Below are 27,052 nucleotides of genomic sequence, written 5' to 3' on the forward strand. Positions count from 1 at the left end.
TTTTCTACATTGATGACATACAGTCCAAAAAGATAAAGTATTCTAAAGAATAAAAACACTTATCTCACAAATGGAGAAGAGCTTTTCCTTTGTGACAAGATAAATAATTACTAATGATTACATTAACACATAATTATTTACCTTAAAATAGATATAATTTTATCTCTCCCCTTTTTGTCTTTCTTCTTTCTAAGTCTGATGTTTTAACATGCAACCCAATTTTGGTGAAAATATTGAAATAAACATAGTCAGGATGAAATTTATTTTGGACCCAGAGATTAAGACTTAAAAGCTTAAGAATATGGAAGTCTGTCATGAAGCATTCTTGCTATAATTATTTGTTAGATACCAATGCAATGAAGCATGGAACTAGGTTGAACTTTATCCCACAAATTCATCCTGCATGTTGATGTCTCTTTTATTTATAGACTTGCAGAACTCTTCCAAATGTGGGTAACCCAATTTGCCACAAAACAGGACAAACAATTATCCACTAACTCAGTTCATTAAATAAGGATTTCTTCCATGAGTTTGGTGATCTATACTATCTCTAACAAATTCAGAATTCATGACTAATTTGAGTTTCATACTCTCAGGATATCATCTTATAGACAAATAAGTTATTAGGGGATTGGGAAGGGATATTTATTAAACTTTAAAAAATCAATTATTTTCAAGTACTTTCAAAGTTCTCATTTATAACCAAATAATTACCTTAGGGTATAATTTATTAACTGAGTTCCATTTTCTTTATTTTCAGAAAATAAAAGAGCTGTATTTGTTTTAAAAAATAAAGACTTCAAGTGACTTAGAATAATCTCTGTTGTTTTCTAAATGATTAAATTTTACTTATATTTTCTGTTTCTATAATTGAACTTAAAGAAAATCTTGCTTTGGGATTCATAAAATTTTGATGTAAGAGCTTTGATGGTCTTAAAATCAGAAGACAAGAATAACTTGTAGTTTCCCCAGCTAATTGTTGACAACAAATTTAAATTATGTTATAGAGGAAGAAGAGAGTTAAAGAGAAAGATAATAAGATCTGACCAAACTATGGATAATAGTTGAAAAGAGCTTCCAGAATGAAATACAAAAGTCTCAAAGAGAATAGTTGAATAAGAGTATGTGTAACATTTTAAATTCCAGGAGCCACAATGGACTATGTCATTGTGCTACCGTTTTAAATAATACTTAGATGAACAGGATTTAGAATGATAAATACTTTCAAAGAAATAAAAGACAAAATAATGGTTTACCTTCTAAATTGGAATAACCTTGAAACATATATATAAGTTCATATGCTATGAACTGATACTCAGATTTCTATATCATGTAAAATATAAATACTTAAAGGCAACACTTTCCCTACTTAACTTTCCAAAAGTACAACTACTTATTTCATTCTAGTTCAGACTAGTTCCTTAAAGAGGAAATCTCCTTAGCTTGCAATTTTGGGCTATCGCACTAAACTATCACCCATAGTATCTCGTGTCTTCTTTACGTGTATCATAAAATAACTTCCCTCTCCTCTCGAGAAAAAGGGACTCAATTATTACTATATCCGTTCTCCTGAATCCAAGGGAGCACCATTCTGCAACAACCTGTTTGGTGGACTTCGAAAGCAAACAGAAAAGCTATACATTATTCAATCCATCTTGGCAGCACACTAAAGCCCTTAGAAGTGCCTAAACAAATGATAAATGATCAGATGTCTCCCTCAAATCTTACCTGGTTTACTCTTTTTAAAAATCCAACCCTTGCTGTCTACCATGCAAAGCTCTTGGCCACTGGGTGAAATCCAAACTGGGTAGTTGATCATGATAATTCCAACATGTCATGGGCAGCAGCATCTCTCAGAGTCCCACAAGTCAACTCCTTGAAATGAACCTGCAACAAACAAGGTATTTCTTCATTTTAACTGAGAAACAGTGAACCATCTCCTAGGTCCAGGAGGCATCACTGCTTAATCAATAAGGGAATCATAAAGGAGTGTGTGAGGGGCAATAGATGCCTCTCAAGGTGCTGATAAACATTAAAGCCAGAAGACTGAAGTTTATGTGCTACAGAGGCTCCTCTTCATGTTATTATTGATCTGTTTAAGCTGTCAGTGATATTATTGATATTAAAAAATCACACATTTTATAGTGTATACCCCTTCTCCTTCATGTAGGTGACCACTTGGAGTACTCAAGTATTTTTCTGACTCTATCCATGGTATTCTCAGGGTAACTGGGAAATGAGGACAAAACTCATCAGCAGCTAGAAGAAAATCCACATGATGGTCTAGATCAAGGACAGTTTCCTTTGTGAGTTCTGACATTCCGCTCAGTGGCAACATTACCAGTATAAGAATTGAAACACATCTGTAGGATAGTGTGTGAGAAACACCTTTGAGGGCCATATATGATGGGCTTCAAATCCAGCAGCCACCATTATCTAAATCAAAATACAGACCATAAGACAGTAACCAAAATGAACATGTTGTAGCCAGAGTCTGTACACAAACAAATGACCAGAACCAAGGAAAGTAATTAGATAACTAATATTGGGGCAACCTACCACATATTTAATGCTTCAACTATTTATATTCATAGGAGTAAATATGGTGTTTACACTTCATAAGCATGTTTAACTTCCATTCAAGGAGAAAAAAACCCATGCATAATCAACAACTCTTATTAATCGCACTGATACCTGCCACGCAAAGAACTTTGTTCAATAGAAATTTAGAAAGATACTGATGGACAGATTTGCTTATTGGTCTTCCCAGGGTAGCCTTAAATAATGACTAGATTTTTTAGCTACAACAACCATATTTAGTTATGCATATACAAGAAAAATAAATATTATTATTTTCTAAGTGGTGCAACATAAATGGCTGAGAGATTATTCTAAGTCTATAGGGGGACTCATGTGAGTGATTATATGCTGCAGAGTCATGGACACAGGTGCAAAGACTGCTTTAACAAGCCACAAAATGACATATTCTCATGCTCCTGTGATTAGAACCTCAAGTGTTCCCAGAAGTCCATGTGGAGATTTCATTAAAAGACACAGTAGTGAGATATCTGTTTGTGCCATTTCAGCAAGAATGGTAAGACGGTAAGGGGCTGAAGTCAAATGCATACCTCAGAATAAAATGCAACACTTCAAAATAAGTCCTTTAAAAAAAGACATGTATACCTAGACACCAAATAACCATTGTGCAATTCAAAACTCAAGTGTTGTGTTGATGCTATTAGTGTCACACATAAATACACACACACACACACACACACAATGGCTGAAAATTTCTAATCTATTGATCCAAGCTCTGGTATATATTAAGCTAAAATCTTAGTCAACTTCTGGATGCAAATGTTTCTATTCATGCCCTAAATTATTTTCCTTCTTTTCTTCTTTGAGGATACTCTGAAAATTATCAAATCAATTATTTTATAAAACAAATCTGTTTCCATGAGTAGTAAACCTTTTTGGTCCCTTGGTGGCCAGGCAGGGTATTAGAAGAAGTAATTAGTAGACTAAAGAAGTAATTTAGTAGACTAAATGACAGGGAAGTGGAAATTAAACATAATCTCCAAGCTACAGAACTGACTTTGACTTTGAAGTGAGGAATTTTTGAAAGCTACTTGTTTTGGAAGGCCCCATCTGTGAACTAGTGTGACTTCTAATACTTCAGTTCTGCCACTTACTGTAAAAGAGTGAAACTAAGTAAATCGGGATAACTATTTGCTTTCTAAAATGGCTTTATTTCATTATACAGAAACGATGCTATTGATCCCTTCTTTGAATGGGTAGGTTTTCTGTGTGTGTGTGTGTGTGTCTGTGTGTGTGTGTGTGTTTTAAGTAGTGAATAAAAAGGTTTTCCACTGAACTCTGATTCATCCAATAACACACTTATTCATTCCACAAATTTTAATTGAGTACCTCAGTTGTGCCAGATATGGGATTAGGTGCTCAAATACATAATGAAAATGCACTTATTCTCCCCATAAAAGTCTACTATTTATTCTATTCTGATTTGTTGACATACACTGGTAAACAAGAAAGGTAGCAACATTAGACCAAATTAAAATAACCGGACTTATTTTATATCCCACCCACTATATGACCAGACAAGGGATTTTATGAAGTTTGCCAGTGAGCAAAGCATTACAGACCAAGGGTAAGCTACAATATGAAAGGACTGATATACCCAGTCAACTCACGTACAGTTTGTACTGGAAGTGATGGTTTTGTGTCACTCTTAAGCCCACTAACTGAGTCATGATGGCTCCAAAAAACTCCAACCAGTTAGGTTGTGATAGTACATTGATATTTCCGGCCTCCAACACAGAGTCAGTGCCTCCCACATGGGTGTATTAGGCATTGCAGTACAGTTCTGTGTGGTCTACACAAGTTAAGAGATTTTGGTGGGGGCATTATTATACAACAAGTTGCTTCACATAACTCTTGTATTATTATTCCCTTTATTTTCTCAAAGAGGATATATAAAATTAAATGCATGTATTCTCTTTAAAGAGAAGTTCATGAGGTGTTCATAAGAAGTACTAATTCTACAACATTGGTTTGAATCTTTATTCTAAGACCAATTTTTAGAATGAAAAAAAAATGCTTGAAAGTTTTGCACTTCCCTTCCCCTGTCTGAAGATACGATCTTGAATAAGGACATGAAAACAAAAGACACAGATTATACTTCTAAAAATACTCCTACAAATTAAGTAAAAAGTTAAGAAATATTTACTAAAATCAATATGGTTTCCAAATGGTTTAATTTTCTCCTCTTTTATTTTTTGAGTCTCTGCTTATTACTGAAACAAATAGTCTGAAAACAAGTCTTATAAAAAATAAATGTTTTTCTTATTTTTGAGAAATTTGTATTCTTTTAAGAAGAATTTTAAATTGTGTATATTAAATTTTGTATAATTTATACCTCAACAATGTTGATTTAAATTTTTTAAATGCATTTTGACCGTGTTCAAAGAGGTTCTAGATAGGGGCATGGGATACAGAACCTATTGATAAAATACTGTTGTATGTGAATCTAAAATAAAACAAAACCAAAATAAAATTTTTAAAAAGTAGAAGAAATTCAAACATTCACAGACCCTGTTTCCTTGTTTCTTGGTCTGGCCTTTAGTGCTCTGTAATTGAATTTTGGTCTTCTTTGTCTTTCTTTATGCACACTTCTACTGCCCTTTTGGTTTATCTTATTGCTTCGAAGAAAGCTTTCCAAAGGATCCCCTTAGCACCTAGCACTCATTTCTTAGGATATTGATTTGTACTTGTTGATATGATGCTCTTTAAACTTTATCTCATGGATGTGCTTCATGTTCCCCGTGGACGCACGTTGCAAAGCCCTCCAGGTAGCCAACAAAACCATACGAGCACTCAGCATTCTATGAGATCAGTGCATTTGCTAAATGACTGCTTAGCACGCTCTGCAAGCTTTGTATCTAAGTTGCTCCTTTTCCCGCACAAACCTCAAGAATACGAACATCAGGAATGTAGGAATAGGTAGGTTATCAGTGGTCAAAGTTATGAGGCTTTCTGCCTTAGACGTTTGAAATCTGTCCCCTCTTATCATTGATACTGGAAAAGGAAAGGTGTCACCATTTTTTAGTCACAGAATTATCGCTTCTAACTTCTTTTTTTTTTTCTTCATTTAGTCAGATGTAAAAATCACAGGTTATTTCCCAGCAGGCAAGAGTCATCAACAAATATCATTACTACCTCTATGTGCCTGCTGCTATCTGTTTTATATGTAGTTTCTCATTTAATTGTCTCAAATACCATGTGAAATAAGTATTATAATAATATCCACTTCATGGTGATGAAAACAAAGATTTTAAATTACTGCCCAAGGACATAGAGCCTTTGAAAAAGAGAGCTAAGATGTGCAGCTAATTGATAGTGCCGTACTATCAATTCTAAATTCTTGTAAATTGAATATGAGAGATTTGCTCAACCTACAGATGAAACTCTGAGTCTCCAGGAAATGAAGTGACATCCCAGAGGTCATAAGATCACAGCAGGTCTGGGTGAGCACCTAAACTCATGATGCTCCTATCTTTCTGATACACTACTCTCTTACCCAGGTTACTCTACATGGTGTCTAAACAACTTTATCGATTTTCAATTCACTTGTTCTTAAAGAATCATGTTTTGGGTAGGTTTTATTTTAGAAAGGAGTTACCAAAGCCAACAAACAAAATAACAGGATTTCTGAGTACTCAATTTTAAAGGAGCTTAATTTTCTGAAAGCAACAGATTGACATATTTCTCTCTCTCTTCTGAGCCAGTTTTTTCCAATGAAAAAAATATAGACACAAGGAGAAGACTGCATTGATAGATTGGGACAAAAAGTGTATGATTAGATTAAAATATAAATAGCACATTGGTGTTTTGCTGATGCCCATTTGGTATGTTTTGCTACGTTATTAGTAATTACAAGCTTAAGATAATATTCTAAGATATTCATTTAATGCTTTCATTTCAGAAACCCAGCAGAAAGCCCCCTAAGTGACATAAAACAAAATCTAGGGCAATTCAATCAACATCTGAGAAACCAGTGCCTGACACTCAAACACAAACAATTCTCCATGTCTGCTCAAAGATGCCTAATTCTGAATTTAATTATGATCTAGAAAATGCCAACTGAAATAGTCCATATTCTTGCTTGCTTTTTTAATGAGGGATTCAGTCAGTTACATTCCCCAATTCTCCACACAAACTTGTCTCCATTCTTTTTCACTCCTTTCCGTTTTCTCCTTTCTCTGGTCCCTTCCTTCCCCTTTCCTCCTTTCCCATTCCTTCATTGTCTTTTCTTCCTTCCTTTCTTCCTTCCATACTTCCTTCGATCTTCCCTTCTTTTCCCTCCTTTTTGACTTTTCATCTCAACAGACTTTTAAGCATCTATTAAGTTCTATATAATGTGCTGGGCTCTGAGGATAAGGCAAGTACAAAGATTCAGTTCCTGCCCAGGTATTGCTCAGAGTCTAGTACAGTGGACAGAGAAGTAAACCAATGTATTACAGAAGAGGGGTAGGGGTCCAACCTGCATTGACTTCTCCAGAATTTGTCAGCCTTGTGTAGAAAAACTGTGCATAATTTGACTCTAGTTGGCTTGGCCTGGTCAAATGAGAACTTACAAACATAACTGAATCATCCCCTGAAAGTTCCCAAATACCTCACTCTTTAGAAAGTGATCCTTTAAATGTTCAGAATTTACAAACAAATGCCTCAGGGTCAGCCACATCACTCAAATGTGAATACAGCTTGGTTGACTATAACCAGAAGCCAAAGGGACAGTTAATGGTGAAGTGAAGAAAGCAAGCTTAGCCTTAGGGCGTTACAAACATTTTAAACACTACTTTTGCCAAACAGAACAAGTTTGTGAACTGGTTTTGGTCGTTGGCCACCAGTCTGAGATCCTGCTTTACAACTATTGAAGAGTCACCACCCACTGCTGTCTAGATGTGGATCCGATTCCCCTACCTCTTGGCAAAATCCATGGTGGGTAAAAACCTCTCAAGAAATCTTCCTAGTGGAGAAAAAAAGCCCTTTGGACTAGCTCATCAAAATCACCAAAAAGTATGTTTAATACTGTGGCTTCTTGGGCACCACTCCAGAATGAATAAACTCCATTTTTGGACTGAGACTGGAAATTCTACAAATGACAGTTCCCTAGATTACACTTAGACACACTAACGTTTAAGAATCACTCTTCTAAAACAAAGCCTATTTTTGTTGTTTTTCAATACCTTCCCACAGGTTTTAATTTATAACATTTATTTCTCTTTAATTTCAAATAAATTAGCCTATTTTGGAAAAAATATTCTTCCATGAATTGCATAAATTGAGAAATTCCCTTTAATGACCAGTACTTTCCCTTCAGATATTTAAGAACTTATTTTAAAGTTCAATACATACATGATCTTCATCACTCTTCTTATTTAATATAACTGATTTTGTTACAACAAAAAAGACTTCCTAAAGATAGAGAGAAACCATTCTGGGCAGCTGGAATCATTGCAAATAGTACAGATCAGTCATAATAAGAAAGGAGAAATCAAATTCTCTTTGGTGTAAGGCAGCACTGTACCTAGAATGGGAAACAAGAAATGAAGGGAGCACGGTGGTCTCATCACAAGTTCCATTCCATGAAGGAGAAGCTTATGTCTCTATACGTGACCACCCTCAATATCAGTCCACACATGGCAGGAGTCTGATAGCAATTACACTTCCTGATGGGTTGCAGTTAGCGTGCTTGAGATTCTACAGCTCCTTTCAGAGGGGTGGTGCTGTTAGGGTGTTTCAGGAGTTAGAGAGCATTTGAGAAAGAAGGGTTAGGAAATTAACAAGTATGTGGCAAGTAACCACTGTTAATTAGCGTGTTGTGCTGGATGCTTTACATACACATTCTCATTTAATTGTTACAGCAAACCTGGGAGACAGATGTGATTATTTCTACTTGGCGACTGAGAAGACCTAGAGTCAGAGAGGATAAATAGCTTGCCTAGGGTCAACAAGCCAAGAGGGAGAAGCAGAATTTAAACCTCTGACTTCTTAGTTGCATCGGCCAGACTTTTTCTAACATAATAAATACTCCGTAGGTTGTTTGTCCTATCAATTTGCTTTTTTTTTTCTTCACTTCAAGAATAGACCCAGGTCAACCATTTCTCTCTTCTATTTCTAAACCTTTCCCTCTTCTAACCACTACATTCCAATTTTCCGCAACATCGGGTATATAGAGATAAAATACGAGAGAGAAAATGTCATGTTTGTTTGTTTGTTTGTTTGTTTTTGGCTGTCCAGAAGTGAAAGCAATTAGGTCTCTGATTTTTGTTAGAAAAGTAGGACGGAGCTTGAATATTGCATTATTCTTGCATGTTGCATCATTAACATAAGGATAATCTTGGAGGGAAGGTAAAGCCTTCTTTCTACGGCTGCCTAGGAATGACGGGGGCTTAGATGTGACCTAAACTTGGATGCTTGAGGGAATGACAAATAAATAAATAAATAATATATGTATACACATACATATATATACATATATATACATACATTAAATATATATACATATATACACATATTATATATACATACATATTATATACACACATACATATATATAAAAAACAGGTGACTAAAGCACTAAGTTTTCCTGCAATGTGACCTTGTTTATTTTTCCAGCACCAAGCTTCCCAAGCTTCCTTTTTCTTGTCCATATGCCTATTTTGTATGGCCTGAATCTGCCTTCTGCTAAATTCTTTTTACGTTTAAGAGAGCCAGAGTTGTTTTCCAATACTTGTAACTAAAAATCCTGAATGACACAGAAATTTGCTTTTTAAAATTGATAGAAAATCTACTAGGACTCAGCTAGGAGACTGACCCAAAGTAACACGAAGTATGTCAAAGAGAACAACAAAAAGGAAGGAAAAGCAGGAAAAAAAATTGAAGAGAGAAACTATGGCTGAAGTGATGATGCATCTAGTAAAATTACTAAAAACAAAACCAGAAAGTCCGTTTCTAGTAAATTCCAAATCAGTGTTTTAAGGAGAATGTTGAGAATGATTTCTAGATAAATGAAATAGCCAGAACAACTTTGCAATAAAGACACATTACATTAGAAGTGATCTGCTTCACAAACAAATGGAAAATGAAATTTAAATAATACATTATAGTATCAAAAAATACAGTACTTTTCATCAAAAATTGTGTGTAGGTAGACAGAATTCTAACCCAGCCTCTTAGAGGTACCTGTCCATATAACCCCTCCCCTTTGAGTATGGGAGATACCTGTGAATATGATGGGTTATCACTTATGATTAGATTACTAGTCAGTTGCCATTGAGTTAGGCAAAAGGAAGATTATCCTGGTTGGGTCTGACCTAATCAGGTGAGCCTTTAAAAGAAGGTGAAGCTTCAGAGAGGTGCCTTCTTGCTGGCCTTAAAGGCACAGCCTCCATGAGTTCTACTGTCCAAGCAAATGAATTCTGCCAACAGTCATGTGAGCTTGAAAAAGGACTCTGAGGGTCAGAAGAGATCTCAGACATGTCTGACACCTTGATTTCTGCCTTGTGAGTTCTTAAGCAGAGAACCCAACTATACTATGCCTGGACTCCTGACCTACAGAAACTGTGAGATAATTAACGGATGTTGCTTTAAGCCATTCAATTTGTGGCAATTTTTAAAACATCAGTAGAAAACTAATACAACTTACACTGAAAAAAACAAATTATTGCTAAGAAAAATTAAAGAGAATCTAAATAGAGAGATGTACCATGTCTATGGATTAGAAAACTCAATATTTTTAAGATCTTAAGACGCTTTAAGTTGATTTATAAAGTCAACACAATACCATCATAATCCCAGCAGACTTTTTAAAAAAATAGAAATTGTGAAGCTGATTCTACAATGTATATGAAAATGCAAAGGATCTAGCCAAAGCCAAAATAAACAAAGAAGGAATAAAACTAGGAAATTTACACTATTCGGCTTCAAGACTTCCTGTAAAGTCACAGGAATTAAGACGGTGGGCTACTGATACAATGCTAGACAAACAGATCAATTGAAAAGAATAGAAAATCTCAAAATGCATCCACACTTAAACCGTCAATAATTTCAACAAAGCATATAGAATAAAAATATAGACATGAGAGATACACAGCAAATTTAGGTCACTGGTTACATCGGGGCAGGAAGCAGAAATGATTGCAAAGGAAGATTCAGCATTATCTATAAAGATTTACTTCTGACACAACAAAAACGAAAACAACAGATCTAAACCAAGTATGACAAGATGACAAAAACTGTTAAAACTGGATAGTGGTGAATATACGGGCTGTGTTTCATTATTCTTTAGATTTTCTATGTTTGTTTGAAATATTTCCTTCAAAAAATAATCTTTCCATATGACCAACCACTTCCACACTTTGAGTTCACACAAATGACCTATACTGACTTTTAAAACATTTTTTGTATCTTTCTATTTGATATCCATTCCTATATAAGATGAGAAATATGATTTCTATATATTGACTTTTAAAATAGTTTTTTTTACCTTTCTGTTTGATATCCATTCCTACATAAGAGGAGAAATATGATTATCAAAATGAGATATCTTCCCTGCGAAGTTCTGAGTTTTATCGGCATTTGTGATTCTGCACAAAAGACCTATGCCCACATGTTACCAGGAGTTGCCATACAGTGATGTTTAATGTTTATCTCACAGGGAGAGATCAATCACTGCTTTTCTGATCTTTTATCCACATGGACACTTTTTGCTTCAGATACGGCCTTTACTTGAGTGTACATTTAGATCTCTAGAGCTGCGTGAAGCAGCTGTATTTGTGGTTGGATCTGATGCACTTTAAAGATTCTTCAAACTCATATAGAGCACTTGTGACTCACAAACCTGTAACTCTGGACATCTAATCCCTTCTGGGCTTCAGACCTTTACTTCCATCCGCCTATCCTTCATGTTCCCTGGCTATTAGGTAAGCACCTCATCACAATTAAACAGGTGATTCACAATTAAACTAAGGAACTCCCTTCATGAAACCTCTCTTCCCTTTTACACTCTCTTAGGTCAATGAATGATGTTGCTACCCACACAGATGCAGAAACCAACAAAACAGGAAAGAACAGAAACAAAACAACATTAAAAAACACATAAAGCAATGGAAGTTACATTTTATTCCTCCTCCTTCCTTGCTCCCATATCTAGTCAGCACTAGGTCATGTTTACTCTGACACTTAAATATCTTGTGAATTCATCCCCTTGTCTCCTCATACTGTTAAAACAACTTCCAAGGTGGTCATCCTGCCTCTAGTCCAGCTTTCTCTAAGCAATGGTTTCTGAAATATAAATCTCACCATCATCACCAGGAGGATAAAATCAAAATTTCTTGACTATGACATAGCATCCTTTATTTCATGAAATCTGTTCATCATCTAACATCCCCCAGTAATTTCCAAAACATCACATGCTGTCTGCCTTTGATAGGCTGCATCCTCTGACTGTGATAACTTTCCTTGCTTTATTTATCTGGCAAACCAGTTTTAACTCCAGGGTTACATCTTTGGATAAAGGTAAGAATTCCTGGTAGTACATTGTCATAGTCAATTACCAGGTTGAACCTGAATCATTTGCAAATCATTCTCTCTCCAGTAGAATGTAAGCCTCCTTGAGATCAAAGATTCTGTGCAATGTTCATCTTTAAAAAGAGCACTGAGATCGGCAGTAATAAGTACACAATAGGTAAAAGTATTGGGGGAGGAGAAGAGGGAGAGAATGGGAGTGAGAAAGAGAGAAGTATTCCCATAATTTAAAAAAAAGGAAATAACTATTATATTTAATATGATAAAAACTGAAATAGAAGAAAAATTGTTCCAAACCTGATTGGGGCAGAATAATTTGGGGGGCAGAATAATTCAGCTCCAAAACTTTAGCAAATGAAATCAAACAACATATAAAAAGATACATATGCTTAGGTTAAGCTGTGATGGAACAGAAACTCGTTCGTTGATGGTGGGAATGCAAAATGGTACAGCTACTTTGAAAGGTAGTTTGGCAGTTTCTTGCAAACTAAACATAGTCTTACCGTATGATCTAGCAGCTGCTTTCTTTGTTATTTACCGAATGCAGGGAAAACTTACATTCCCACAAGAACCTGCATGTGGATATTTATAGCATCTTTATTCTTATTTGCCAAAATATGGAAGCAAGAAAGATTTTCTTCATTAGGTGTATGGCTAAATACACTGTGATACACCCATTCAATGGACTACAATTCAGCAGTAAAATGAAGTGCTACGATTCAGCACTAAAAAACAAAAACAAAACTATCAAGCATTGAAAAGACATGAAAGAAACTTAAATGCATGTTTCTATGTGAGAGAAGCCAATCTGAAGAGGTTATATACTATATGATTCCAACTGTATGGCATTCTGGAAAGGTGAAACTATAGAGAAAGTAAGAAGATCAGTGGTCACCAGGAAGGAAGTAAGGGAGGAATAGGTGGAGCACACAGCAGATTTTTAGGGCAGTGAAAGAACTCTGTCTGATTAAATAATGGTGGATACAGGTCATTATACATTTGTCCAAACTCATAGAACGTACAACATCAAGAGTGAACCCTAATGTAAACTATGGACCTTGGATGATTATGATGTGTCAATGGATGTTCATCATTTGTAACAAATGTACCACACTGATGGGGGATGTTGATGGTGATGGAGGCTATGAATATGTACAGGCAGGAGGCATATGGGAAATCTCCGTATCTTCTGCTCAACTCTGTTGTGAACCTAAAATTATTCTAAAAATAGAATACTAAAAATATATATAATGCATCAATATTAAGTGGGGTTTATCCTCAAAACTCTATACACTGACAACAAAATATCTGAAAAAGCAATAAAGAAAACAATCCCACTCACAATCACATCAAATACAACAGAAGACTTAAGACTAAATTTCTAAGTCTGAAATAAATAAATAAATGTCAAGGAGGTAAAATATCTGCACACTGAAACTTATAAGACTGATGGAAGAAACTGAAGAAGACACAAATAAATTGAAAGATATCCTGTGTTTATAGATCAGAAGAATTAGTACTATTAAAATGTACATACTACCCAAAGCCTTCTATAGATTCAATGAAATCCTTATCAAAATTCCAATGGCATTTTTCACAGAAATAGAAAAAACAATTCTAAAATTTGTATGGAACCACAAAAGGACCCAGATAGCAAAACAATTCTGAGAAAGAACAAAGCTGGAGGCATCACACTTCCTGGCTCAGACTATACTACAAAGCTAGAGTAATCAAAAAGGTATGGTACTGGCATAAAAACAGACACACAGACTAATGAAATGGAATAGAGAGCCTAGAAATAATCCCTCACATATACAGTTAACTAATACTGACAAGGGAGCAAAGACTACTTCATGGGGATAAGGTAGTGTCTTCAATAAATAGTGATGGGAAAACTGTATAACCACATTCAGAAAAATTAAATTGGACCTCTATCTTACACTACTCACAGAAATTAACTCAAAATGGATTAAAGATTTAATCAAACAAAAGATCTGAAACCATAAAACTCCTAGAAGAAAACAAAGGGAAAAGCTCTTTGACAGGTCTTGGTCATGATTTTTTGGATGTTACAGCAAAAGCACAAGTAAAAAAAGCCAAAATCAGTAACTGTGAGTATGTCAAACTAAAAAGCTTCTGCACAGAAAAAGAAACAATCAACAAAATGAAAATGCAAACTTCAGAATAGGAGAATATATTTGCAAACCATGTATCTGATACATATACCCAAAATGTATAAAGAACTCATACAACTCAATAACAAAAAAAAAAATCCAATTAAAATATGTCAGAGGAACTGAACAGACATTTTTCCAAAGAAGGTATGCAAATGGCCAGCAGGTACCTGAAAAGAAACTAATCATCAGAGAAATGCAAAATGAAATTATGATGAGTTATCACCTCACCCTTGTTAGTATGGCTGTCATCAAAAGACAAGTGTTGGCAAGGATGTGGATAAAAGGGAACCTCTGTGCACTGTTGGTGGAAATGTAAATTTCCACTATGGGAAACAGATGGAGGTTCCTAAAAAATTAAAAATAGAACTACCATATGTTCCAGAGATCCTACTTCTGGGTATATATTCAAAGGAAGTGAAATTACAATCTTGTAGAGATATCTGCAGTCTCATGTTCATTGCAGCTTTATTCACAATAGCCATGCTATGGAAACAGCCTAAGTGTACGTCAACAGATAAATGGATAAAGAAGATGTGATATGATAAAGAAGGAAATCTTTCCATTTGTGACTACACTGATGGACCCTGAGGGAATTATGCTAAGTGAAATAAGTCAGAGAAAGACAAATACTGTATAATATCACTTATATTTGTAATCTAAAAAAGCCAAACTCACAGAAACAGAAAAAACAGAATTATGGTTACCAGAGGCTGGAGGTTGGCGGGGGATGCAGATATGTTGGTCAAAAGGTATAAATTTCCCGGTGAATAAGTTCTGGAGATATAATGCATAGCATTATGATTACAGTTAATGATACTATACTATATACTTAAAAGTCACCAAGAGAGTAGATCTAAAAGTTCTCATCACAGAAAGGAAATGGAGCTTATGTGATATGATGGAGGCATTAGCTAAGGCTATGGTGGTAAACATTTTGTAATATATAACTGTATCAAATCGACACTGTACACCTTAAACTTACACAATGTTATATGTCAATTATACATCAATAAAGCTGGAAAAAATTGGTTTAGATTTGGAAAGCAATACATATAATCATATTAACCATACTAACAAACTAAAAAATAAAATTATATGATCATTTCATTACACAAAGAAAAAAGCATTTGACAAAATCCAACATCTATTCCTGATTAAAAACAAAACAAAACAAAACTTCAAGCAAGCTGCAATAGAAGGTAATTTCTACAACTGATGCAAGACACTACAATAACCTACATAACATTATACTTAATGGTGAAAGACAGCTTTCCCCTTAAGCTAAGGAAAAAGCAAGGATGTTAATTCCCACCACTTCCATTCAACATTGTAGTGCAAGTTCGATCTAGCCAGTTCAATAATGCAAGGCATAAAGACATCCAAATTGGAAAGGAGAAAGTAAAACTATCTTTATTTGCAGATAACATGATTGTCTATGTAAAAAGTCCATTGGACCCACACAAAAAGTACTAGAACTGCTTAATGTGTCAGTTTAACAAGGTTATAGAATGCGAGAACTACATATAAACATTCATTGTAATTCTATATCCTAGCAACAAAACGCTAGGCACTGAAATTTACAAAAAAACCCTTCAATACACGAAATTACATGAAATAAAGATAAAATTACTTTGAAATTATGTGAAATACATGGGAATAAATCTTGAACAAAAGATGTATAATATCTGTACACTGAAAACTGCAAAAATTGCTGAGAGAAATTAAAGAGGACCTAAATAAATGTAGACATATATAGTCTTCATGGGTCAGAAACATTATTATTAAGAAATTAATTGCCTTAATGGGTGGAGTCAAGATGGCAGTGTGGGAAGACGTGGAGATAGTGGTTCTCCACAACTAAGGAGCCTGCTGGCTGCTGGTAGGGGACTCTGATGTCCAAGGAGACGGGAGGAACCCCAAAGTGAACCAGCAGCTTGCGGAATCTTGGTTCATGAGCCTGGAATCAGGCCAAAGCTCCTGCAGTGGGAGCTCCAAGTCCGAACCACTGGATTAACAGAGAACCTCAGACCCCAGGGAATATTTATCAGAGTGAGGTGTCACAGAGTTCCTCATCTCAGCACCAAGACCCACCTCTACCTAATAGCCTACAAACTCCAGTGTTGGAAGCTTCAGGCCAAACAATCAATAAGACATAACATAATCCCACTCATTAAAAAAAAAAAAAAAAAAGGCAGCAAAAAAATATGTCACAGATGAAGGAGGAAGGTAAAAATGTACAAGACCAAATAAATGAAAAGGAAATAGGCAATCTAACTGAAAAAGAATTCAGAGTAATGATAGTAAAGATGATCCAGAATTTCGGAAACAGAATGGAGGCATGGATTGAGAAAATACAAGAAATATTTAACAAAGATCTAGAAGAACTAAAGAACAAACAAACAGAGATGAACAACATAATAACTGAAATGAAAAACACACAAAAAGGAATCAGTAACAGAATAACTGAGGCAGAAGAACAAATAAGTGATCTGGAAGACAAAATGGTGGAAATAACTGCCGAGGACCAGAATAGAGAAAAAAGGATGAAAAGAATTGAAGATAATCTCAGAGACCTCTGGAACAACACTAAATGCAACAATATTTGAATTATGATTGAATTATGATTGAATTATTGATACAAAAACAAGACCCATATATGTGCTGTCTACAAGAGACCCACTTCAGACCTAGGGACACATACAGACTGAAAGTGAGGGGATGGAAAAAGATATTCCATGCAAATGGAAATCAAAAGAAAGCTGGAGTAGCAATACATTTATCAGATAAAATAGACTTTAAATACATTTATCAGATAAAATAGACTTTAAAATAAAGACTGTTACAAGAGATAAGGAGTAGCAATACATTTATCAGATAAAATAGACTTTAAAATAAAGACTGTTACAAGAGATAAGGAGGGACACTACATAATGATCGAAGGATCAATCCAAGAAGAAGATATAACAATTATAAATGTTTATGCACCCAACATAGGAGCACCTCAATACATAAAGCAAATGCTAACAACCATGAAAGGAGAGATCGACAGTAACACAATAGTTGGGGACTTGAACACTCTACTTTTACCAATGGACAGATCATCCAAAATGAAAATAAATAAGGAAACACAGCTTTAAATGATACAATAGACCAGATAGATCTAATTGATATTTATAGAACATTCCACCCAAAAGTGGCAGAATACACTTTCTTGTCAAGTGCACACGGAGTATTCTCCAGGATAGATCACATCTTGGGTCACAAATCAAGCCTCGGAAAATTTAAGAAAATTGAAATTGTATCAAACATCTTTTCTGACCACACACTATGAGACTGGAAATCAATTACAGGAAAAAAACTGTAAAAAACACAAATACATGGAGGCGAAACAGTGTGCTACTAAATAACCAAGAGATCACTGAAGAAATGAAAGAAGAAATCAAAAAATACACAGAAACAAATGACAATGAAAACACAATGACCCAAAACCTATGGGACGCAGCAAAAGCAGTTCTAAGAGGGAAGTTTATAGTAATACAATCTCACCTCAAGAAACGAAAAATCTCAAACAATCTAAACCGACACTTAAAACAACAAGGGAAAGAACAAAGAAAACCCGAAGTCAGTAGAAGGAAAGAAATAATAAAGATCAGAGCAGAAATACATGAATTAGAAATGAAGAAAACAATAGCAAAGATAAATAAAACTAAACACTGGTTCTTTGAGAAGATAACAAAATTGATAAACCCTTAGCTAGACTAATCAAGAAAAAAAGGGAGAGGATGCAAATCAATAAAATTAGAAACGAAAAAGGAGACTTCACAACTGATACTGCAGAAATACAAAGGATAATAAGAGACTACTACAAACAACTATATGCCAATAAAATGGACAATCACGAAGAAATGGACAAATTCTTGGAAAGGTACATTTTCCAAGACTGAACCAGGAAGAATTAGGAAATATAAATATACTTATCACACTCAATGAAAATGAAACTGTAATTAAAAATCTTCCAACAAACAAAAGTCCAGGAGCAGACAGTTTCACAGGCGAATTCTATCAAACATTTAGAGAAGAGCTAACACCGATCCTTCTCAGACTCTTCCAAAAAACTGCAGAGGGAGAAACACTACCAAACTCATTCTACAAAGCCACCATCACCCTGATACCAAAACCAGGAAAAGATATCACACACACACAAAAAAATTATAGACCAATATCACTGATGAACATAGATACAAACATCCTGAACAAAATACTAGCAAACAGAATCCAAAAGCACATTAAAAGGATCATACACCATGATCAAGTGGGATTTATCCCAGGAATGCAAGGATTCTTCAATATATGCAAATCAATCAATATGATACACCACCTTAGCAAATTAAGGAATAAAAACCACACGATCATCTCACTAGACGCAGAAAAAGCTTTTGACGAAATTCAACACCCATTTATGATAAAAATTCTCCAGAAAATGGGCACAGAGGAATCTACCTCAACATAATAAAGGCCATATAAGACAGACCCACAGCAAGCATCATACGTAATGGTGAAAAACTGAAAAAATTTCCTCTAGGATCAGGAACAAGATAAGGATGTCCACTCTCGCCACTCTTACTCAACATAGCTTGGAAGTCATAGCCAGAGCAATCAGAGAAAAAAAGAAATAAAAGGAATACAAATTGGAAAAGAAGAAGTAAAACTGTCACAGTTTGCCGATGACATGACACTATACATAGAAAATCCTAAAGATACCACCAGAAAACTATTAGAGCTAATCAATGAATTTGGTAAGGTTGCAGAATACAAAATTAATGCACAGAAATCTCTGGCATTCCTATACACCAGCAATGAAAAATCAGAAAGAGAAATGAAGGAAATACTCCTATTTACCATTGCAACAAAAAGAATAAAATACCTAGGAATAAACCTGCCTAAGGAGGCAAAAGACTTGCACTCAGAAAACTATAAAGCACTGATGAAAGAAATCAAAGATGACACAGACAGATGGAGAAACATACAGTGTTCTTGGATTGGAAGAACCAAAACTGTGAAAATGACTATACTACCCAAAGCAATCTACAGATTCAATGCAATCCCTATTAAACTACCAATGGCATTCTTCACAGAATTAGAACAAAAATTTTTACAATTTGTATGGGAACAAAAAAGACCCCAAATAGCCAAAGCAATCTTGAGAAAGAAAAACGGAGTTGGAGGAGTCAGGCTCCCTGACTTCAAACTATAGGACAAAGCTACAGTAATCAAGACAGTATGTACTGGCACAAAAACAGAAATATAGATCAATGGTACAGGATAGAATGCCCAGAGATAAACCCACGCACATATGGTCACCTAATTTATGACAAAGGAGGCAAAAACGTACAATGGAGAAAAGACAGCCTCTCCAGTAAGTGGTGCTGGAAAAACTGGACAGCTACCTGTAAAAGAATGAAATTAGAACACTACCTAACACCACACACAGAAATAAACTCAAAATGGATTAAAGACTTAAATGTAAGACCAGACACTATAAAACTCTTAAAGGAAAACATAGGAAAAACACACTTTGACATAAGCCACAGCAAGATTTCTTTTTTTTGACCCACCTCTTAAATTAATGGAAATAAAACCAACAATAAACAAATGGGACTTAATTAAACTTAAAAGCTTTTGCAAAGCAAAGGAAACCATAAACAAGACAAAAAGACAACCCTCAGAATGGGAGAAAATATTTGCAAATGAAACTACAGAAAAAGGATTAATCTCCAAAATATACAAACAGCTCATGGAGCTCAATATCAAAAAACAAACAATCCAGTTAATAAATGAGTGGAAGACCTAAATAGACATTTCACCAAGGAAGACATACAGGTGGCCAAGAGGCACATGAAAAGATGCTCAACATCACTAATTATTAGAGAAATGCAATTCAAAACTACAATGAGGGCTTCCCTGGTGGCGCAATGGTTGAGAGTCCGCCTGCCGATGCAGGGGACACGGGTTCGTGCCCTGGTCCGGGAAGATCCCACATGCTGCAGAGCAGCTGGGCCCATAAGCCATGGCCGCTGAGCCTGGGCGTCCGGAGCCTGTGCTCCACAACGGGAGAGGTCACAACAGTGAGAGGCCCACGTACAGCAAAAACAAAACAAAACAAAACAAACTATAATGAGGTGTCACCTCATGCCAGTCAGAATGGGCATTATCAAAAAATCTAGAAACAATAAATTCTGGAAAGGGTGTGGTGAAAAGGGGACCCTCCTGCACTGTTAGTGGGAATGTAAATTGATACAACCACTATGGAAAACAGTATGGAGAGTCCTTATAAAACTAAAAATACATCTACCATATGACCCAGCAATCCCACTACTGGGCATATACCCTGAGAAAACCATAATTCAAAAAGAGACATGTACCACAATGTTCATTGCAGCACTATTTATAATAGCCAGGACATGGAACCAACCTAAATGTCCACTGACAGATGAATGGATAAAGAAGATGTGGCACATATATACAATGGGATATTACTCAGCCATAAAAAGAAATGAAGCTGAGTTATTTTTAGTGATGTGGATGGACCCAGAGTCTGTCATACAGAGTGAAGTAAGTCAGAAAGAGAAAAACAAATACTGTATGCTAACACATATATATGGAATCAAAAAAAAAACTGGTACTAATGAACCTAGTTGCAGGGCAGGAATAAAGAGATAGACATAGAAAATGGACTTGAGCACATGGGGTGGGAGGGCGAAGGTGGGGTGAAGTGAGAGCAGCATCAACATACATACACTACCAAATGTAAAATAGTTGGGTGGTGGGAAGCAGCAGCATAGCACAGGGAGATCAGCTCAGTGGTCTGCAACCACCTAGAGGGGTGGGATAGGGAGGATGGGAGGGAGGCTCAAGAGGGAGGGGATATGGGGACATGTGTATGCATATGGCTGATTTTCTTTGTTGCAACAGACACTAACAGTATTGTGAAGTAATTATACTCTAATAAAGATCCAAAAAAAAGAAATCAATTGCCTCTAAATTAATATTTACATTTAATGCAGTCAAACTTCAGCAGAATCTTTTCATAGAAATTAGAATCTGATTCTAAAATTCACATGGAAATGCCAAGAACCTAGGATAGCCCCTCCAAAATTTTTGAAAATTAAGAAGAAATTTGGAGGATTAATATCATCTTTTTAAAAGACTTATTAAGAAGCTACATTTATCAAGTTATTGAGTATGGTTTGGTGTCAGACAACTAGATCAATGGAACAAAGTAGAGTCCAGAAACATGTGGGTACAGAGCCACATATAGATGGATAATTGATTTTCAAAAAAGGTACAAAGACAATTCAGTGAAGAAAGGATAGTCTTTTCAGAAACTGGTGTTGGAAGAAATGGATATCTCTTTATAAATAGATCAAGAAGGAAAATAACTATAACTTCTGTTTCACACCACATAATATAGAAAATTCACTCAAGGATCATAGACCTAAAACTAGAAAGCCTCTTGAAGAGGACATGAGAAAATCTTTATGTCTTTGGGTTAGGTGAAGATTTCTTGAATACTACACCAAAAACATGATCCATTTTTTAAAAATTGATAAACTAGATTTATTCAAAATGTAAAACTTTTTGCATTGTGAATGATGCTGTTAAGAGAATGGAAAACAATGCCACAAATAAGGGAATATTTTTTAATTATATAAAGGACTTGTAACTAGAATATGTAAAGAACTCTGAAACTCAATCATAAGAAAAAAACAATTCAACTAACAGGAAAAAAGAAATGGGCAAAAGATGTGAATTGACACTTCACCAAAGAAGCTAGATGGTTGGCAAATCAGCACATGAAATGATGCTCATCATTAGTCCTTAGATAAAGGTAAATTAAAACTACCACAGGATATCACTACACACCTGTTAGATTAGGTAAAATTAAAAAGGCTGGCCATCCCTCCCAAGTGTTAGCAAGTGTATGGAGAAACCCAGATTCTTATACAATGCTGATAGGAATGTAAAATGGTATTATCATTTTATTCTTTTTTTTTTGTTTACAGCTTTCTGAGGTATAATTCACAAATAAAATTGTAAGATATTCACAGTGTACAATGTGATGATTTGATTTACACATACATTGTGAAAGGATTTACCCCATCAAATTCCTTAATACCATCTATCACCTCACATATTTAGTTTTTTGTGTGTGAGAACTTTTAAGTTCTAGCTCTTAGAAAATGAGACCTCAAACCTTGTTCATTTTATAACTATAAGTTTGTACCCTTTTACCAACCTCTTCCTATTTCCCCCACCTTCCAGCTCTTGACAACTGGTGAATAGTTTGAAGTTTCTTAAAAAATATTATACTTTGAAAGTATATTAAATATATACCAACCACCTATTCATTCAATTTCTAGGTATTCCTTCACAGGAAACAAAACACATGTCCATGCAGAAACTTGTACACAGCTGTTCAAAGCAGCTTTTGTGGTATTAGCCAACAGCTGGAAACTACTTAAATGTCTATCAACAAATGAATAGATAAACAGTGTTATATCCATATAATGGATTCTACTCTGCAATAAAAAGGAATAAACTATTGCTACCAGAACACATTGATAAATCACAAATAATTATGTTGAATGAAAGAAGTCAGACTCCCCCACCCTAAAAAAAGTAGAAACTATTTGAATTCATTTATATAAAATTCTAGAAAATAAAAATTCAAACTAATTATGGTTAAAGAAAGCAGGTCCGTGTTTGGTGATGGGGAGAAGAAAGAAATTTAAAAGACATACAAGAAAACTTTTGAGGGTGTTGGATATGTTCATTTTCTTGACTGTGGTGATGGTGGCATGAGTGTAAACATATTTTAAAATATACAACAATGTACAATTTAAATGTGTGCAGATTATATGTAAATTATACTTCAATAACACTTATTTAAAAAACACATGGGATGTAAGTATAAAGTTTCATCTGGGACTTCCCTGGTAGTGCAGTGTTTAGGAATCTGCCTGCCAATGCAGGGGACACAGGTTCAAGCCCTGGTCCGGAAGAATCCCACATGCCGCAGAGCAGATGGGCCCGTGCACCACAACTACTGAACCTGGGCTCTAGAGCCCGTGTGCCATAACTCACGTGAGGCCCACGTGCCTGGAGCCCATGCTTCACAACAAGAGAAGCCACTGCAATGAGAAGCCTGAGCACCACAACGAAGAGTAGCCCCCACTCGCCACAACTAGAGTAAGCCCATGTGCAGTAACGAAGACCCAACGCAGCCAATAAAAAAAAAATATATGTATATATATATATATATATGAGAAATAAATAAATAAATCTAAAAAAAAGTTTCATGACAATCTCTTTGAAGATAAATCTCTTCTATTAGTAGTAATTTATATTAAAAAAAAAAAAAGTGTCCCAAATCTGGTCAGGGGCAGAACTCTCTTGAGCAGAGAAACTCTCATCCTCTTCTAGGAAGAAATTTACAACACAGATAAAATGTTTAAGCAATTTCTAATAAACTTTAATAATAATAAGGTCTCTTCTGAAATTAAGTAGCCACTCATTGGCTATTAGTCAATGTTCTTTATCTGTTATTCTTTTTTCTTATATCCATATATTTAACTACTCAATTATTTTACTTTAAAAGTATCTTTTCCAAGCAAGACTATTTTTCCAACTGGTCAGTTTAGTCCTCTCCCTTTGCACATTTTGAAATAAAACTGTGACATAGGGTCTTTACAAATTTGCCTATTTTTTTTCCTGTCTTTAAGTTGTGAATCATGTAAATAAAAATGATAAGGAGGGAAGGAGGTGGAGGGGAGAGGGAAGGAGAGGGAGGTTCAAGAGAACGGGAAAATGATGAGTGGAAATTGAATGAAATTTCGAGGAGAAAAAACTCCACAACTAAAAAATTAAAGTGTATGATTATGAATTAGATTTTGAAGTTAACGGTAAACTTGAAGAGTATCTGAATAAGAGGATTACAGGGGTAAATTTATCAACATGCATAGAGTACTGTGTAGTATTATAATGTTGTATTCTGGTTAGGAGACTTTATTGTATTTATAAAATTATTAGGTTAGATTCAAATAAGTCCTTCTCCCTTCTACCAAAAATGTATTTCTTCCTTTATATAAGACAGAATACAATTACCATAGTTCTGAGAAAACTTTAATAGTTTTATTAGCATGTGCTAATGTGAAATAAACTCACATGTGGCTTATTGCTGTTGCTGTTTCCACTTGAAATAATAGCTTACATTATTCTCATCCCATAGGAGGTTTCAGAATGGAAGATATCACCTTATGCCTTTACACTTAATCAGAACTCTGGTGTGTCAGGAGAAAAGGAAAACATGACCTTCTTGTTTTTAATGACCCAAAAGGAGTTATCCATTATATTAAATGCCATGACAACCCATAAACTATAAAGGATTTAAGGCAGAGACAATATATCATCTCAACTTTTCATACAAACTGATTAATAGTCCAGGTACCAAGCAAATACCAATGGAGAATAGTCCTGACACCTGTTTCAAGGGCTGATGAAAAATCTACACTGAATGGGAAGTTTAATCACTGATTTCCTATGGCACAGCCAGTTTCCTAATGAGACACATAATTATAAGTGAGAGGATTCATATCCTTGGCTAATACATAATTATATCTGGAAGCATAACTGCTAAACTAGGAAACTGAATCATTTCAAGAGGATGCTTTTCACACACAAGATAGTCAGATATATATTTAACAAGGGGGACTCTTGGTTCCTATTTACAGATTTAAAATCATAGATACAATTTGGGAAATATCTAAAAGACCCAATAAAGGTATTTTGATACTTCATGTAAGAATAAATTTTTTTTTTTTTTTTTTTTTTTTTGTGGTATGCAGGCCTCTCACTGTTGTGGCCTCTCCCGTTGAGGGGCACAGGCTCTGGATGCGCAGGCTCAGCGGACACGACTCACGGGCCCAGCCACTCCGCGGCATGTGGGATCTTGCCGGACCGGGGCACGAACCCGTGTCCCCTGCATCGGCAGGTGGACTCTCAACCACTGCGCCACCAGGGAAACCCAAGAATAAATTTTTTTAAAAAATTTATTTTATATTGGAGTAGAGTTGATTAACAACGTTGTGTTAGTGTCAGGTGTACAGCAAAATGATTCAGTTATACATACACATGTATCTATTCTTTTTCAAATTCTTTTCCCATTTAGATTATTACAGAATATTTAGTTCCCTGTGCTATACAGTAGATCCTTGTTGGTTTTCTATTTTAAATATTAGAAATGTGTAGATGTCAATGTGTGTATGTCAATTCCAAACTCCCAATCTATTCCTCCCCACCACCATTCCTCCCTGGTAACCATAAGTTGATCCTGTAAGTCTGAGAGTCTGTTTCTGTTTTGTAAATAAGTCCATTTGTATCCTTTTTTTTTTTCTTAGATTCCACGTGTAAGTGATATCATATGGTATTTGTCTTTCTCTCTCTGACTAACTTCACTTAGCATGATAATCTTCAGGTCCATCCATGTTGCTGCGAATGGCATCATTTCATTCTTTTTAATGGCTGAGTAATCTTCCATTGTATATATGTACCACATCTTCTTTATCCATACATCTGTTGATGGACATTTAGGTCTCCCATGTCTTGGTTACTGTAAATGGTGCTGCAATGAACACTGGGGTGCATGTATCCTTTCAAACAATGTTTTTCTCCAGATATATGCCCAGGAGTGGGATTGCTGGATCATATGGTAGCTCTATTTTTAGTTTTTTAAGGATCCTCCATATTGTTCTCCATAGTGTCTGTACCAATTTATATTCCCACCAACAGTGTAGGAGGGTTCCCTTTTCTCCACACCCTCTCCAGCGTTTATTGTTTGTAGACTTTTTGATGATAGCCATTCTGACTGGTGTGAGGTGATACCTCATTGTAGTTTTGATTTGCACTTCTCTGATAATAAGTGATATTGAGCATCTTTTCATGTGTCTCTTGGCCATCTGTTTGTTTTCTTTGGAGAAATGTCTATTTAGGTCTCCTGTCCATTTTTTAAATTGGTTTTCTTTTTTTTTTTTTTTTTGAGCCTCTTGATCTGTGCCTCCTTAGGTAGGTTTATTCCTAGGTATTTTATTCTTTTTGATTCGATGGTAAATGGGATTGTTTCTTTAATTTCTCTTTCCAATTTTTCATTATTAGTGTATAGAAATGCAACACATTTCTGTGTATTAATTTTCATAAACCTTTAGCAAGACTCATCAAGAAAAAAAGGGAGAGGGCTCAAGTCAATAATATTAACAATGAAAAAGGAGCAGTTACAACAGACACCACAGAAATACAAAGGATCGTGAGAGACTACTACAAGCAACTATATGCTAATAAACTAGACAATCCAGAAGAAATGGACAGATTCTTAGAAAGGTACAATGTCTCAAGACTGAACCAGGAAGAAATAGAAAATATGAACAGACCAATCACAAGTACTGAAATTGAAACTGATTTTAAAACTCCCAACAAACAAAAATCCCAGACCAGATGGCTTCACAGGTGAATTCTATTAGACATTTAGAGAAGAGTTAACTCGTTTCCCTCTGAAACTATTCCAAAAAATTGCAGAGGAAGGAACACTCCCAAACTCATTTTATGAGGCCACCATCACCTTGATACCAAAACCAGACAAAAATCCCACAAAAAAAGAAAATTATAGGCCAATATTACTGATGAACATAGACACAAAAATACTCAACAAAATACTAGCA

General features: G+C 35.2%; 1 long non-coding RNA gene across 1 annotated transcript in view; it reads right to left on the minus strand.

Annotated features, from left to right (window-relative positions):
• Positions 1 to 1,732: 1,732 nt before the first annotated feature.
• Positions 1,733 to 27,052, minus strand: part of LOC137227087 (uncharacterized) — an 891,048-nt gene continuing 865,728 nt past the window's right edge. Inside the window, exon 6 of the long non-coding RNA XR_010944687.1 lies at positions 1,733 to 1,887. This is a non-coding gene — a long non-coding RNA (uncharacterized lncRNA). The remainder of the gene's footprint in view (positions 1,888 to 27,052) is intronic.

The sequence above is a fragment of the Pseudorca crassidens genome, chromosome 7, assembly GCF_039906515.1.
Source record: "Pseudorca crassidens isolate mPseCra1 chromosome 7, mPseCra1.hap1, whole genome shotgun sequence".
Lineage (NCBI taxonomy): Eukaryota > Metazoa > Chordata > Mammalia > Artiodactyla > Delphinidae > Pseudorca > Pseudorca crassidens.